Source organism: Sylvia atricapilla, chromosome 6 (genome assembly GCF_009819655.1).
Source record: "Sylvia atricapilla isolate bSylAtr1 chromosome 6, bSylAtr1.pri, whole genome shotgun sequence".
NCBI classification, from domain to species: domain Eukaryota; kingdom Metazoa; phylum Chordata; class Aves; order Passeriformes; family Sylviidae; genus Sylvia; species Sylvia atricapilla.
In genome coordinates, this window is record NC_089145.1 from 11,549,407 (window position 1) to 11,565,556 (window position 16,150).

Here is a 16,150-nt window from a genome sequence, read left to right on the forward strand (position 1 = left end):
TGGGCACAGCATGTGGCTGACAGCACTTCTGCAGCCATCCAAAAGATTACAAGTGTTGGAGACAGCCTGGTTTTGGAGGGAAAGGTGTGCTCTGAGGAAACAAGGATTTGGTTGTGAGGCCCTTGTGACGCTGTAGGAGCGGGGTCTGGTGGCAGTGGGGCTGTCTGTTAGCAGGGCAGGGATGGAGTGAGGGGACAGGCTGGGCACTGAGCAGTGCCTGGAGGGAAGAGATCTCTTTGGGAACAAAAATCTCTGCTCTCCGGCTAAGGTACGCTGGTGATGGGGGGTGCTTGGTTATCCCAGGAAAGGGGAGAAATCTCCTAAGGACGTCCCACACCAGTGCTGTGATTGAAACACCTTCCAGCTCATTAAATCAGGCTAACACTTTGTCACTAGATGGCCTATCCTTGCCATTTTTCAGATTAAGTTTTTACTTACTGATTTTTCCTAAATGTTAAGCTTCTTGCCTTGTCTTTTTCTCTTTTACTATCCTGTTTTTGAACTGCAGCCATGGAACTGCTTCTCTGCCTTGTGCCCCAGGTAAATGGCAGCAAGTGCCTCACTGTAGGTCAGGGAGCAGGCAAGGGAAAGGCTTTTTCCTGGCAGAATTGTATTTTATTCCATGGGGAGACAACATTTCTTTGCAAAACACTCTTCTGACTTTAAAATAATACATAATAACTATAAAATTACCAAATGCCAGGTAAACAAAAAGTTATTAAGAATGACCTTATTAGTTCTATCTGCAATTCGCAGAGCAAGGTAATTGTCAAGCCTCACTGTTATTAGGTTGAAATAATAGTTTGGGGACCATCAACATTAAAATTTCATTATGATGGGACAAAAAGGCTCATGTATAATCAATAGTAAGAATCCATTATTATTGACTTGGAATGAATGAAGCATGAACACATTTGTGCAGATATGAACAGTTAGCAATCTTTTGAATAATAAAGAATTAACACTACACAGATAATGCCATTCTGGGAATTGGACTCGAACTCAAATTGGTACATGTCTCTTTGTTATAAAGTCAGACCCACCTCCCTGGGTAACTTCCATTAGGCATTTTCTCAATATACTCACTGTCTACAATTTTGTATTCCTCAGCTCTGGTTTGTAAGGGAGGTGGGCACGCAGGCCAGGGTTGCATTGGATCATACCCTGCTTGCTGTGTTTGGTGATCCTGCTGGGAGCAGCACTACTTTGGGACACAATGCAGTGGGCACAGGTGGCTGGGAGCAGGTTGGAAGGGTGCAGTTGATTTCTGCCTGGCAGATTTCAGTGAGACAGTGTTACTTCTTGTGTCACAAGCTGAAATAGGTGAGGGATGGTGAATGCAGAATAGAGAAGTGCTGGGGATGCGGCCAAAGCTGTGGCTGGGATGTATGACATTACCTTTTCTGTGTGCTGAGACAAGATGTTCCCAGCATGTTCTGTTCTGTCTCAGTGGGATACATCACACTGGCAGTATGGGCTCTTTTTTTGCACTGACAAGGTGAACCAAAAATGCATTTCATTATGTGCTAAATCTGATGTGTTTAAACTTGTTTTGAACCTGACTTTGAATTTCTATGTACTAAGTGCCTTTGAAAGGTGCTGTTTGAGGGTATTGTAACCCTCTTCCATACTAACAGCTGCCTCTCAGCATTGTCTTCTGGCTGTGGTTTACCTGCTCCCTTGTGCTGGCTCCCAGCTGCTCTGACATCCAAGGTACACCGAATCTCTGTTGGCTTAGACTGCATTTTTACAGGGAAGAAGGTTTGGGTTGCTCCAAACCAACTTATTACAGCCAAGAAGGTCAAACATGTGGTATTACTTGTGGGTTATGGAGTGTCCTCCAGTGCTCCTACTCCCACATCTTCCAAATTGCCAGTCAAGGAGCACCACAAGGGAGATTCTGACCTTCTGTTCCAAGTATCAGATGTGCAATCTTAGAAGCATTCCTTAAAACTGCTGGTCCAGTCAAAGAGCACCTAGGAACAGAATCTTCTGGAAATCTGCCTGGTTTTCTGCTGTGGCTCCATTCTGTAGCTTGCCCTATTTCTAATGGAATTGGGAAAGTCACCTGATGCCTTAAAAAGAAGTAAAGGGATCTTGTGGCTGTGGCACTTGACAGGCTCAAGGAGGCTTTCTGAGCAATCTGGGAAATATTTTTTTTTTACCTGTGAAATGGGAACAATTATTTTCTTTGTCAGTGGAGAGGGAATTATTATTTATAACTTGCATTACAATAGCACTAAGGGCTGGTTAGGCTAAATGCCCAGAAATAGAGAAAGTTATTTAATGAATTAAGTGTATTTCTTTTTTCAAAAAGCACTCATAGTACTTTGGATGGAAGTGGGAATGAGTGGTGTATGGCAGTGGCACCTGCTTTAAGCCATTAGAGTGAGTACTATCATGAAAAAAACATGAGTGTTATATCCTTTCAAATTTACTAACAGAGCATTTCTTCTTCCCAATACTTAACTTTCAGATGCCTTTCAGGGGTAAGAAAGGAAAACATTTGAGAGGTAAAGGGCAGTACAGTGAGGCAGAGGGAAAAATCTGACCTAATCCTAGGAGGGAGGGAGGATTATACTGGCTCATTTCCAGCATCCCCTTTTCCAAAAAAAGGGGCTGGAAGAGGGGGAAACCCTTGGCCTTTCCAACAAGGGAGGCCAGAGGTCCAAAACTTTTAGAACATATATATTCAATTTGGCTTAATACCCTAAGCCTGTTTGAAGTGATGGGCATACCTCATTTTTTTGTAATTTCTCCCTGTGAGAACAGAGGTTACAGACAACCTGAGATGTTTTCAGTGAAAAAGACTCAGGGGAAACCTGAAGAATGGAGACACACTGAAAATTCTTGTCCTGCTGAAGGCATGAGTCTCTTCCTGTTCTTTTTAAATTTTTCTTTATTGTTTTTCTATTGACACATCATGTGAGCCTTTGATGTTTCCTTTACTTCCTTAAAGATGGAAAATAAGGAATAAATAGATGTATATAAATTTGTGGAAAAAAGAGGCAATTTATATTACTTTTTTTGGTGCTGAGTTTAATTTCTGAAAATGTTCCTGAATTTTTACTATTTTTTTTTTAAGTGAGAGATACATGCAGGGCACATAGAAACATTAAAAAGATTTTACAGAGCACATACCATAAATCAATGAATAAGTTGTTCAGAACAGCACAACAATGAATATAACGGAGCATATATAAATCTAGGGAGAAGGAAACCTTTTTTTTTAATCTTGTCAAGTCTCCTGCTGATTTATAAAATAGGTGAGTAGCCAGCAAAATCATCAAAGTGTGCCCAGAAATTATACAGTGGTCTAAAAATACAATACTATTGTATTCACAACACAGAGTATTCATCACTGATATGGTTCCATAATTATAATTGTTAAACATGAGTCCTCCATACCAGATCTGATATTTTATTAGAGTGATTGATCACTGCAAAATTTGTCTACAGAGAAAAATCCTATTTTTCTCCAATGAATTGCATCAACCTATTTTCCTTTTAGTGCTAAAACTAGTTTCAAGTACTCCGTTTCAAAGCTGACTTCTTAGCACAACTAAGTTTTCATTTGAGTTGAAAATTTAAAGCCCAAGTCTTTCAAAACTTTTTCATACCTAAAGTAGGAAGTACTATAGGCTATAAACTTGTGGGTCTTCTGCTTCTTTTGGATCTGCTTCCCTGCTATGCTGCTTGGATCTCTTTTGGCTTCCATGTGTTTGTTTCCATTTATATGTAAAAGTTTTTCTGATGCCATACATTTAATATCTGAGAAGGGACTTGACATACTTGAATTCTCTTCATGGGAAAAACATTTCAGTTCTGCCTTTCTTGCAATCTATTCCTGAAACTTAGAGGCGAATGATAAAGGTATAGTGTTTTCCATAATGAGTAATATTTCAAGTAAAAGCATTTACTTATGGGTCATAATTGTTTTTAAGTAGTATTTATAAGGGGAAAATGCAGTGCAATTTACAGGAGTTTAAACCAGCCATGAGAACGCTTCATGCTCATAAACTGCATTTCACTTTAAACTGTTGCAAATACCCAAGAGACTGTGAATTTGCATACGTGCATTTCAAACATTGCATTTTCTTTCTTTCCTTTTTTTTTTTTTTTTTTTTTTTTTTTTTTTTTTTTTTTTTTTTTTTTTTTTTTTTTTTTTTTTTTTTTTCTCCTTGTGTACGTGGTGACTTTTCCTTGCTGAATTGCTGCATCATGTTTCTGGCCTCATTTTTATTGCTGTAGCATGCCTACCACAAAATAATTGCAAGTATGGGCAAGGTCTAATTTTATTCCTCCTCCTTCTTACCAGCTGGAGAGCACATAATACTGCTGAGGAGACATAAACAGAGAGTTCTGTTAAAGCACGAGCATGTGTGAACTCGATAGAAGCCCTTTTTGTGTGACCTCCCCACTGATGCAGTCCTTCGGATTAGAGAGGATTTCTTCTCCTTAGCAATAGAGTAACTTACTCACAGAACTATTGGTACTGCTATTTCTTCTTCTGGATAGAAGCCAGAATAACGACAGAAAGTGTTAGTTGTTGCTTTTAGGTGGTTTGCTTTGTATCAGGTGAGACAAATAACTTTACCGGTTTTATGAGGCCTAGCAGCCTTCTTATTCAAAACAAATAATGACCTTATGTTTCTCCCAGCCAGTGTGTGCAAACCCAGACAAAACCAATTGGCTTGTTAGGCTGACACTTTTAAGGATAATTCACATTTAATGACTCCTGTCATTAAAAGGAGATGGAGAATGAAATTGGTTCAGTCTTTGTGCAAATGGTTCTAAGGGTTTTGTAGTCACTCTAGTCAAGTTGGCACATTTGATGTCTATCAAAAGAAGAGGTGTGAGCCATTGAGAAATGAGTCGCATCTTTGAAACAAGTCTGTTCTTTTTTTTTTTTTTTTTTTTTTTTTTTTTTTTTTTTTTTTTTTTTTGAGTGCAAAAAGCATCTTAAAAGATTTAACTTCTGTTTCTTTGTCACTTTTATAGCTCCAAAATGCTAGACAAGTGTTCTTGAACTTCGGCAAAACTCTGTGAATGTTACTGAATTTTGAGTGGTGGAAGGAAGATTCTGATGAGAAGTACTTCTGCTCACATCAGCTTCCAAAAGTTTTGGTCCTCATTTAAATCTGCTCCAGTCTTTGATCTGGCAGATGGACTGGAAGTCTCTTGGCATCTTAAACTTTTTTTTTTTTAATTTCTGCCACTGTAAAAAGTTTCTGAGAAAACTGTCTGACTTGGCTGCTTTCCCTTCTCATGTTGGAGAGAGCAGGTTATTGAGACCTTGACTTCAGTTAGGACCTAGATATGGACTTCAAAACTGGGCGGGGTGGAGGGAGGAGAAGTTTCAAAGCTGAGTTTTCCACAGCATTTTGATTGCTGAGAATATTGTTGCCAAATCTGTTTGTTTGTTTGTTTATACAGGCTTGTCTTGCCTAAAATGTATATAATTCTGTAGTAAATTCTGAGAATACTGCAGTCTCACAAACATTTCAATTTTTACATCTTTTAGTTACAATTCAATGAAAAATGATTCTGCCTGTCACAGGTAACTACTTTCCCTCTGATGTTTGAACTTCCATTATGACACTCATTATATCATGTAGTATGGAGAGTCCTTTGTAATTACATTTTGACAAATACACATTTCATGTTCATGACATTATACAAAATAACTTGCCTTTGTTTAACTCTTCCGTTTCTGCCTTGTTTTTATTTTACTGTGGTAGGGTTTTACTATTCCTGAGCAGCTTTCTTTTTATGGAATACATGTAAAAAACATGAGTGCAGTTTTGTAACTTATACGTTCATATTTGTCATATACATAGATCAGTCTTTGTGATTTCATTAAAATAGTTAGGAAAAGGATGAATAGGTGCAATTGTACCATACAATAGTTTTAGTTTATGTCTAATTATAATTTTTTATTGTAATGGTGGGATTGACTAGACTTGATAATCTCAGAGGTATTTTCCAGCCTAAAAGATTGCATGATCAGAACCTCCTCTCTGCATATCAATTCTATTCAAGCAAACCAGTGTGAGTGGAAATTGTGTATTATGAGCAGGAGGGATTCCCATTGATTGAGATAGGTGTCACATGGAATCAGCTGAAGTTTACCTGGTGTTTGCCCGTCTCTGGAGATGCTGGACAGCAAAGCTTGTGTTCTGTATTTAATCCTTGGAGAATTAAAAGGAGTTCATTCCCCAGCTGAGCACATGGATAGATAAAACCTTGTATGAGCAGAATCCCTTAAATCCTTACAAAAGAAGAGGTAAAATAGTGCAAGTTGCCTCTAGTATTCAGTGTTGTTTCCTGGCATTTTCTGCTCATCCAGATCTGTTGAACAGTTCTATATCTGGCAAGGATTCACGTAATATTTCTCCCCCATCTATTTAGCAGGAAATTATTGTTGTGGCTTCTCAGCTTCTAAGTTTTTAAGGTTTTCCCTTTGCTTTTGCTGATTGTCTTCCACTCTGCAGATCATTCACAAATGAGGCCTGATATCTCTGTGCTGACAATGTGTGAGAAATTCTTGTGTTCAATACCCTGTGTTTGGTTTTGAAATCTTTGTTCCCAGAGAACCAACTGTTTCTCTCAGCTCTGTCTATTAACAGTAGACCATATTGTACCATATTTATTTAAAAGACCATGGGAATATTGTTATCCAAACTAGCAAAATTGGAATGAATTCAATCCAAAGAGATTTTCCTCTCTGCATTCAAGGCATGAAAATTTTTCCTCCATCAAAACATAACAATTGTAATGAATGATATCATAATACTGAGAACAGCTTAAGAGCTTCCACTTTAAAACTGTAATGGGCCATGCAGACAGAAGAGGAAAAAGAGGCTAAAAGCATAAATTGAAGATAATCAATGTGAATAGACCTTACCCATTGTGCAGTTTGAATAGGATAAGCACATATTATCTGGCATAATTGGTTCATGTGATTTTCTAATTGAAGAGAAGAAGTAATTAGAGCCTAATTGAAGCAAAGTAACACAATGTCTGTCAGCATTTCTCCTTCTACCACACATTATATTATTACCTGTCATCTTTTACCTTAGCAGGAGTGAAAAAATGAGAAAAAAATACCAGTATGAAGCCTTTGGAGTTTACCTAGCCAAGGAAAAGTACAGATAAAAGACACTAAATAAAAGCAAATAGGGCTGACAATAGGGTACTTCTAAACTAGAAGTGTTCAGTTTACCTAATTAAGAAATGAATTGCGTTTGGTAAAATGATATTCTAAATCCAGTCTTATTAAATATTAGAAGATGACTATTTTGAACTTGTTGCATTTGATTCAGGGCTCTGTACTTTCTGCTTTACATTTCTAAGTGAAGAACTTCACAGTGGCAAATAAAATAGTTGCTATTTTTGGCAAAATGGTGGAAAACATCATTGCAGCCCTTTCTGCTGGTGTTTTTTTTTTTTATGAACTACATTATTTCAAAACTGTCTAACATGAGAAGACCAATTGCTCTCAGTGCAAAAAACAGAATGTACTCTGAAGTTGTTTGGGAGATGCTTTAAATAAAAAGAGAGAGGTATTTGCAGGTTTTCTCTGTCTTGGGAGCAAAAATATGTTTTTAATATTTTTAATTCCCAGAAGAGAGAGAAGAGCCCAGATGATGAATTAGTTTTTGTCACTCTACACCCATAAATTTAGGTATAACTTGAAAACAAGTTTCTTGAGACAATATGCAGTAGTTCTTATTAAGGAAAGGTGATATCTTAATGGAATAGGAGGTTACATTAAGTAAAGAAGTAATAACATTTTTAGTAAAGAAGTTGTAGCTAATCTCCACTCCCCTTGTTGGTATCGTGTATTTAGTGTTGCCAGTGGAGCAGGATGGTGAAAATTAGAGATAAAACACCTTCATATTGCAAGGCCTCTCAGGTTTCTTGAAGGCCATCCTGACATTAGTTATTAACTTTTAATGTTGGTGACAGATCTGAAAGCTTCTTGGTGGAAGCAGTGAGAACAGCACTGTGAGACAAACCAGCTAACCAGGACTGGAACCAAGCAGCCAGTTCACAGCTAGCAAGTTCAGGAGGGCTCACTTGGGCCTCTTGATAGAATCTAGAACAACTACAGAGAGATTGTTAAAAGATCTTTTAAAGCCTTTGTCTTTGAGGGGCCTAAATTGATGAAATTGAGTTGAAGCAAGTTTTGCTGTTTGTCCTGGTGCTGTTTGAGTTTCAAATAGTGCATTTCCCAGTAGAAATGTGTTACTTGTGAAAACCATGCTAGTTCTGCCTTGCTGCTGGGTAGGTTTGTACTGCTCATCAGAAAATTAAATTTTATCGAGGGACAGTGAGAGATAATGGAGGAAAGTCTGAGTAGCAAAAATGGGTGAAGGTATGCAGCCTTATGCTTGACTAGAGAATATATAGAATGGGATGGTTTTGCTTGGAGCTAGGCAGGCAAACAAAATAAGGGTTTGTTGAAAGAAAAAAAAAACGGAAATGAAAGCTCTCAATTTCTTTTGTTGTTATTTTTCCTTAAAAATATTGAAAAATGCCTCTGCTTTTTGATGAAACCAGAGGCAATTCCCAGCTTCGCTTATGCCCTTAAAGAAATAATTTTGATGGAATGGCTTTGTGTGGAGTACCTTTAATATTTTTTCTGTGGTCACAACTTTCTGGGCAGCTGCCTAATATGTCCTGGAAAGGCTGGAAAGATGTGGCCCATAGCCACTGTCCTTAGTTTGGCGCTTTCTGTAGGGGATTCTGACATTAAAGAAAAGATACTGTGGGCAATGAAGGAGAATAGTCTAATAATGAGTAAAAGCCAGAGCTGCATAAATTGGTTCTACCTGAAGCTTTGCTGCCAAATTCCTAAGGCCAAGGAATATGTGTTCATTTGGGAAGGCTGACATAACAATCCTTCCTTGTGTTTGAATTTGGTTCACTTCCCATGAGAGGAAAGATTTAAGTTAAGCTCTCTAAATTCTTGGAGAAACTTTGAGTTTAAATTTGGAGCTAAAACTGCAAGAGATTTGTGGCCCATAATGCTCCTTTCAGCACATAGCATTGAGAGCCTTCCGTCATTGCCATCAGGGCTAGCTTTTAGCTTTTCACATGTATTCACTTTCCCGTTTTCTGATGTGACATTGTGGGTAGAATCTGTTACCCTCCCATCTGCTGCTGACCACCACTGGGGCCAGGCTCATTCCTGAATGTCATTTACTATTCTGAAATACATGATTAACAGTGAGGCTGTAAAAATGCTTGGCTACATTATGTTGCTTTTTTTATGGAGGTGAGAAAGAATTACATTTTTTAAATGAAACACTTCATATGAAAGTAGATATTAAAATAGTAATGCCTCCAGATGCTGGCACTGTCGGAGATGCATCCATTCCATTTATCAGTCCTGTAACATGAGGGCTTTTTTCCTCCTATGTTGAGTTAATGTGGTGCTTTTTGTCTGCAAGGAATAAAAATTGAATGTAATGACATGCTTTGCACAAGCTGATGAGCACAAAGGAATTAAATCTGTCACCTGGCTGGGTGGAAATTCCCAGTGTGAGAAGCTCTAGCACTGAGCCAAACACCTGACTCTTGCATCACCTCCTGGTTGCTCTGATGGAAGGCATATGTTAGCAGGTGAGTGTGGGACATGGGCTTCCCAACCTGGCCAGCAAACACATCTTACAAGCTGATATCAATTAGCCTCTTTGCCTGCCTGCCCCTCCCTATGTAGTGCACAGAACCTCACAAGGGACTGAGGTGTTGCAACCATCCCTGGCAAGCAGGATTGGGGATGTAGGGATGAGCTCTGCAGGCTCGCTGCTTAACCTCAGCTTGCATTAAGCCTGTTCTACTGTGTCTTCCCTTCTGTTGATTAAATTAATTTGATTAAGTCTAGCACATATGACTGTACGCTGCAGTCATACATCCTGGCTGATTGTAATGCCAATATGTGTACAGTTAAATTCCCTTTTGCTTTACTTAAGCAGTGTGAAACTTTGACTGAGTTCTATCTTTAATAGCTCTGCAATTTATGTTCATTGACAACGGATGCAAAACAGAATGAAATTCAAATGGTAGTGAGCAGCCTCTCTCAATCTCTGTGCTTAATTAAATGGCTCTTCTCAGGAACACTAAATATGAAAACCTTGTTAGCACAGGAGACGAGGCTACCAATGTATTATGTAGGCTGTGCACACTGCGAGCAAGGTTCTGATCTTTGTGTACAGCTTTCTTTTTGTTTGACAATGAATGTCAATAAGTTTTTGCCACCAATGCCTTCAGTTCTCCTTGAGGTATGCTGTGCTGATGTTTGAGCAATGTGTGCTGCTTACTTTAAATGCATCTCTGCACTGTTGGCCTCCAGCGTGAGTGGAAAAGTGTAAAGATCAAACGGGTATCATCTGAACATTTTTCATCTAATTCTTGCAAAGCCTGAAACTCCATTGTCGAAGACATTAATGTGGAAAGAGTAATCTCCAGCAAAGTCAAAGGCCAAGCTGTTTTTATTTTTCAATACAATGAGCCTCATTCATTTGGAAATTGATGGAAAAATTAAATTAAGCATTTGCATGTACTGTAGATTGATGGAGGTCATGTTTCCAGCTTGCTTTACAATTACTTACATAGCAGACATCCTCACAAAGCAGATAAATACTGTAGGTAATACTGCTTATGGCAGTTGTGAAGAGAAGAGTTGTTTGAATGAATCCATAATACTTAAGATGTATTTTTTGATCTTAAAAATGCCAAGGACCATACCTGGGCCCTAGGAGCAACCTTTTGCCCCCCATAAGATTGTCTTTTCATGTAGGCATTTCTTATACTTAGGGAAGGCTGGAGGTATTTTGTGTTTACCCAATTACAAGCTGTATAGTTTGACCCTGTTCTTTTTGTTAATAATTAAATGGGAAGAGAGTGACAGAACATAATAACAATGATTGGATTGTAAAAATCATCTTTATGAGTCTTTCCCGTTTTTCTCTCCCAGTGCAAAAATTAAGAGGAATCAAAATTACCAGGAAACAAACTGGATGAAAAGACAAATGAAAAATTTCTTTGCATCTCTGAAGTTGTGTGGGTGTGTTGTGTGTGAAGGACAAAACTTGCAAGCATATATCCTGATTTTCTCTGATTGAGTAATCACCTTGTAAGGCTTGAGAAGCATGAATTTTGATACTATTGCATGTTGTTTGTCATACTGGGATAAGTGTACTAATTCTAACTATCTGTGTTTTTTGAGGCTTGGGTTAGATCTTTAGGAGTACAATTTCAGCTTAGTTTCTAATATGCCACCATAAATTATACTGAGGTACAGCCATACATTTAGCCATCTGTATGTGATAGACTTGTGCTAGCAAACAATTGCATGTGAAAAAACCCAAAAGCCAATATTTGAAAATCAAGCTATATCCTATCCTGCAGTAACATTCAATTTATATTTTACATTGTGGTACAGTAGCAAGTTAAAATACATGCCAACAATTTCTTGAAAAAAATTTCTCAGTTTTGCTTAAATTATCGTTGTTGAAGAACTATAAAATAGTGAAGGGAGGGAGAAAGAGGAAAGAGTTTCAGTGAGGAGACTATTCAATACAAAATAGAATTCAAAGTAAATGTGTTTACCTGTGTAGACATGTTAAATGTGTTAAAAACAACCGGAAGGAAAATGTTTAGGAGTGATAAACCAAAGCTGAAAACATGTACTATAGCATTTTTTCAGCAGTCCTGTCTAGAGAAGGAAAAGGAAAAAAGAAGCCTTGAAAGCATCAGAGTGCTGTTATATGGCTGCAGAACCTAAGGCAAATGGATGCAGGCAGGCAGGCAGTACATGACTAGGGCAAGAGAAAGATTCAGAGATGTTTCTATGTAAGATTTGGGCTGGAACTAATCTAGAAGCCTACTGTGCAGGAAAACTATTCAAAGAGAAGCCTAAAATGGTGAAAAGGACCTCTCACAAATGCTGACCATTAGCGATATTATTAACAAATGTTCTTACATAAGATTAAATTCTAGTATTTGTGTATCTTTGTTCAATCTTTGTTTCCTGATCCTAGGACTAGATACTGGATCTGAAGACTTTTCTTATCCAAATTTGTTACTCATTTATGTACAGACTGCAACCACAGCTTACATCTTAACCTCTTGCTCAAGGTGCAGATTCAGTGGTACATTAGTGGTCATGTAGTATCTTCCAAATTTTCATTATTCTTGAGGCTCTTCTCATTTCTGATTTATTAAAAGCATTCCCGCACTTCTGGATATTAAAACTAAAGCCTGTATTCCAATCCTCATTACTTTAATGCCAAACTAAGAGAAATAAAACTTTCTGATTCTGTCTTGCATTCTGATTCCTTTCAAGCATTTTGGGACCGGGTTCTTGGCAGCAGCCTTGTTTAGGATCCATACTTGGCTGAATATGACAATGACACTGAAGGTCTGGTCACAGCTTGTGCCCCACAGTCTGCACATATACACGCTGTTCCCAGATAAATTGCTTTAATAGTGACATATGTATGCTCACTGGGAAGTAGACTGTTCAGATTCTCTGCAGCTCCAGGAGGAGTATGGTAAAGATTTCAGAGAGTAAAGGTTTTAGTGAGTAAAGATTTCAGCTCTAAAAACATGAACTAAGGTGATGGAGACCTTAGGCTTTAAAACTGAAAGTTTTCTGCTCACAAAGTCAAGGTGATGATACATTGTCTCTGCGCCAGTGACTGCCTAATTAGCATGCATAGTTACTGTTAATGACTCCCCTTCTGCTCCATTTCAGGCTGGTTTGGCCGCATAGTGGTGCCTCAAACACCACGAGGGAACTTTCAAACAACACCCCATCAGCAAACACCTCTGAGCTGCCATTTCTGTTACAAGTGAAGTAAGCAAAAGTTGTTCAAGAAATAAACAACACAGAGTTGCAGGTAACGTTATGCAAATTGATTTTGGCTCCGTGCACTCCCATGGATTTCCTGGTTTGTCTTCCAAGACTGAAACAGATGCTTCTTGTGAATGTGTTTCCCTTCCTTTTTTTATGAGGTGGAGGCTTAGCTTTACGCAAAATAAGAATGATAAACTGAGTCCCAAACCTCATATGAATGAGAGACTTCAGTAAGATTATTACTGGTTCTTATGGGCTGTCTCACACTGTGACTGCTGTCATTATTGTAAACTTGTCTCCTGTACCCACTGCATTAAAGCCTTTAAAGAGAGGCTAAACACTTTCCCAAAAGGTCAGGTGTTTTCTACAGTGATGGACTGTAAAAATAAACTGCAGGAGACTGCAGATTCACGGGTAGGTGTGATCAAATGCACTTGGACTGCTTTGGGGTGTGGTGTCCTACAGCTGGCCTGTAGGCCTCAGAGTTAAAATTAGTTCCAATCTTATGATGTAATAAATTATATATATATATATAAAATATATATTATATGTGTTATATATAAAACATATATATTATATATGATATATATAACATATATAAAATATAGGTAACATGATAAATTATAACATAATAAATTATATAATCAATGTAATAATGTAAATAATCACACGATAAATGTGATTGATTATATAATCCCCTTAATTATGTAGCCTGACCAATAAGGCCCATTGGAGAGCAAGCTCAGGCCATGTGTTCAGCTGGTCTGTGTAAAACACTGAGTAGCCTGCACTAAAAGCAGCTGGAGATCTAAACTCCTTGATGCTTAGCTCCTGCCTTTTGTGAGATTTGGCTTTAATAGTAACTCAAAGAATACAAGTCTATTGCCTTTGTTGTCTCTGGATGTGAAGTCTTGTTGCAGAACTCTCCTGCAAGCAGAACTGTCTTATACCCTCCTTGTCCTGAATTATGCTGGAAGGTATAATCTTTGAAAGAAAATAGAACAGGAAATGGCCAGAATATTTTTCCAAGCTCTTTATTCCTGATATAAGGTTGCATTAACAGCACTTTGGGATTGCTTCTAAAAGTGTGACAATTTTCGTGAGTAAATAGGAAGCTGGTCAGACCTGTCTATGAACTTACTTTTAGTTTGTGTTATTATATAATCTAAGTTACATTATTAAAGGCAGTGTCTGTTATTTGCTATTTCACATTTGACAAAGCTCAGAACAAATACAGTACAGCTTGAAAATACAGTTTTGTAGGTTTGTTATTTTCAGAAAGTGACAAAACTTTCATCTCAGAAGTTCAGCCTCTGTATTAATAGATGCCTTTTTAAAAACAGGAAGATCTTTGTATGATGATTCAGCAACCCTAAAAAGGCCAGGGGGGACTGGTAAGGCATAGAGGGTGTACTCATAAGTATATAACTAGGCAGTTACAAAATGAACAAAGTCAAAGAGAACATATTTGTAATCATAAATTCTAAGAAGCCAAGGAAAAAAAAGTTGGTTCAGATATATGTGAATGAAGAATACAAGTTGCTGCATCTGGATTTATGGCATTTTGTTAAATTGCTCCCAACATGCTGAAAAGCTAGAATAAAACAAGAATGCTATTGCTAGTATTCTTGGGCCTTTTTCAGACCCAAGTCTAGGCAGCACTGACCACCCTTAGTTTCCTTCAGAGAAATATAACCCTGGAGTCAATTACTCAGAATTTATATTTAAACTAATTCAGAAGAGAACAAAATGTGTCCCCAGTGTGAGCCAAATGATACTTAAAAATAGTCTAAATTTGGTAAAACCATGATCTCTTTCATCTCCCACATTATTAGCATTACAACCATAGGGTTTTCTTAAGTATTATATGCTATTGGAAATTTACCAGTGGGTCTGGCTTTAATTTATTGTTATTTAACTTGTCCATATCTACGGGTAGCTCTGAATTTGGCCGTTCTGTGTTGTTTTTACTTTGGTGGCTATTTTTTCTTTTCTTTTGTTTTTTTTTTAAAGATAAAGATTGCAGTTTCCCACTTAGCACTTTTAAGTCTCAAATTCTCGTTCTCTATTTCTATGTTACTGACTGGAGTTTTTCAAATCATTCTCCTCTCTGTCTTGAGAGAATGTTTTGTTGCCTTAAAATCACTTTGTTGCCTTAAAATACAGAAGAGCCAGTGATCATTTTTTCCCCTTTGACTCGTATGTGAAGGCTTTGGGGACAGCAGAGGAAATTATGCTGGCAGCTTAATACAGATCCATCAGTAAGACTTGATATTGATAGCATGCATGGAATGAGTCTATTAAAAAGTCAAAGAATAGCATTTACGAAAATACAGCATTTACAGCGATATTTTGCCTTAGCATCAACCAAGAAATATATTCATGTAGAGCAACATAACATTCAGTGGAGTGGAAAATAGTTTATGTAAAATCGTCCTGACTATGAAATTGTATCAATACACAGAAAAAAAGGCGATATTTTTAAAGGTAAGAAGCAAAGCTGTTCTGTTGCTTCATGGAAAGGCTTTTGCATGTGATAAAAATTACTGTAGACAGCTAAGCAAAAAAACTAATTCACAGGAATTACCAAAGAAAACAAGTCATAGGCACTGTGAAAAGAGGTTGCATTGAGGTCAGGACCTCATAAATGATCGTGACAGAAAATCGTATGCTCTTTTTGTCTGACCTGCATGAAATATCCGTGTCTGCCCTAACTCATAAATGATATTAGATCTGCAGTCTGACTCATTCATAAACCAGTCTCTGATAATCCTCTGATGGATGGTGATGATTCCCAGTGATGAGAAGATATTTATAGTCTGGTGTTTTGGGTAGTCCTCAAGCAGAGAATCTCTTCCCACGGAAACAAGGGAGTGCAACAAGACTAAACTCTTCAGTGAATGGGTTTGATTTCTGCCCAAATCTTGCAGCCCCTGGGGATGTGTGGGAGGCCAGAGATGCCTTTCAAGCCTGAGTTCTCACTGTTCTTCCCAGTGCCATTGGCTCTGTGGCTCTGAGGTTCTCATCAGCTGTTGCTGTTGGTCTTCAAGAGCATAAAAAGGAAGATATAAAGTAGTTAATGCAGCCTCAGGCTTAGGCTGTGTGGTTGTCAGCTCTATTCACTTGCTTTTTCCCTTTTGACTGGGCCTGGAGCCAGATCCCCAGACTTTCATCTCTAAAGAGATGGTGCTGGAAGGGCACGGATGCAAGTGTAAAGGATTATGCACTCAATTACTTGTAGCCAGATGGTTTCTGTGAACCACAAAATCCCTTCCAAAAGGA

The 16,150-nt window shown here is 38.0% G+C and overlaps 1 long non-coding RNA gene across 1 annotated transcript in view; it reads right to left on the bottom strand.

Annotated features, from left to right (window-relative positions):
• Positions 1-4,093: 4,093 nt before the first annotated feature.
• The window catches only part of LOC136363172 (uncharacterized), a 199,560-nt gene continuing 187,503 nt past the window's right edge, over positions 4,094-16,150 (bottom strand). The window contains exon 2 of the long non-coding RNA XR_010743914.1: positions 4,094-4,196. This is a non-coding gene — a long non-coding RNA (uncharacterized lncRNA). The remainder of the gene's footprint in view (positions 4,197-16,150) is intronic.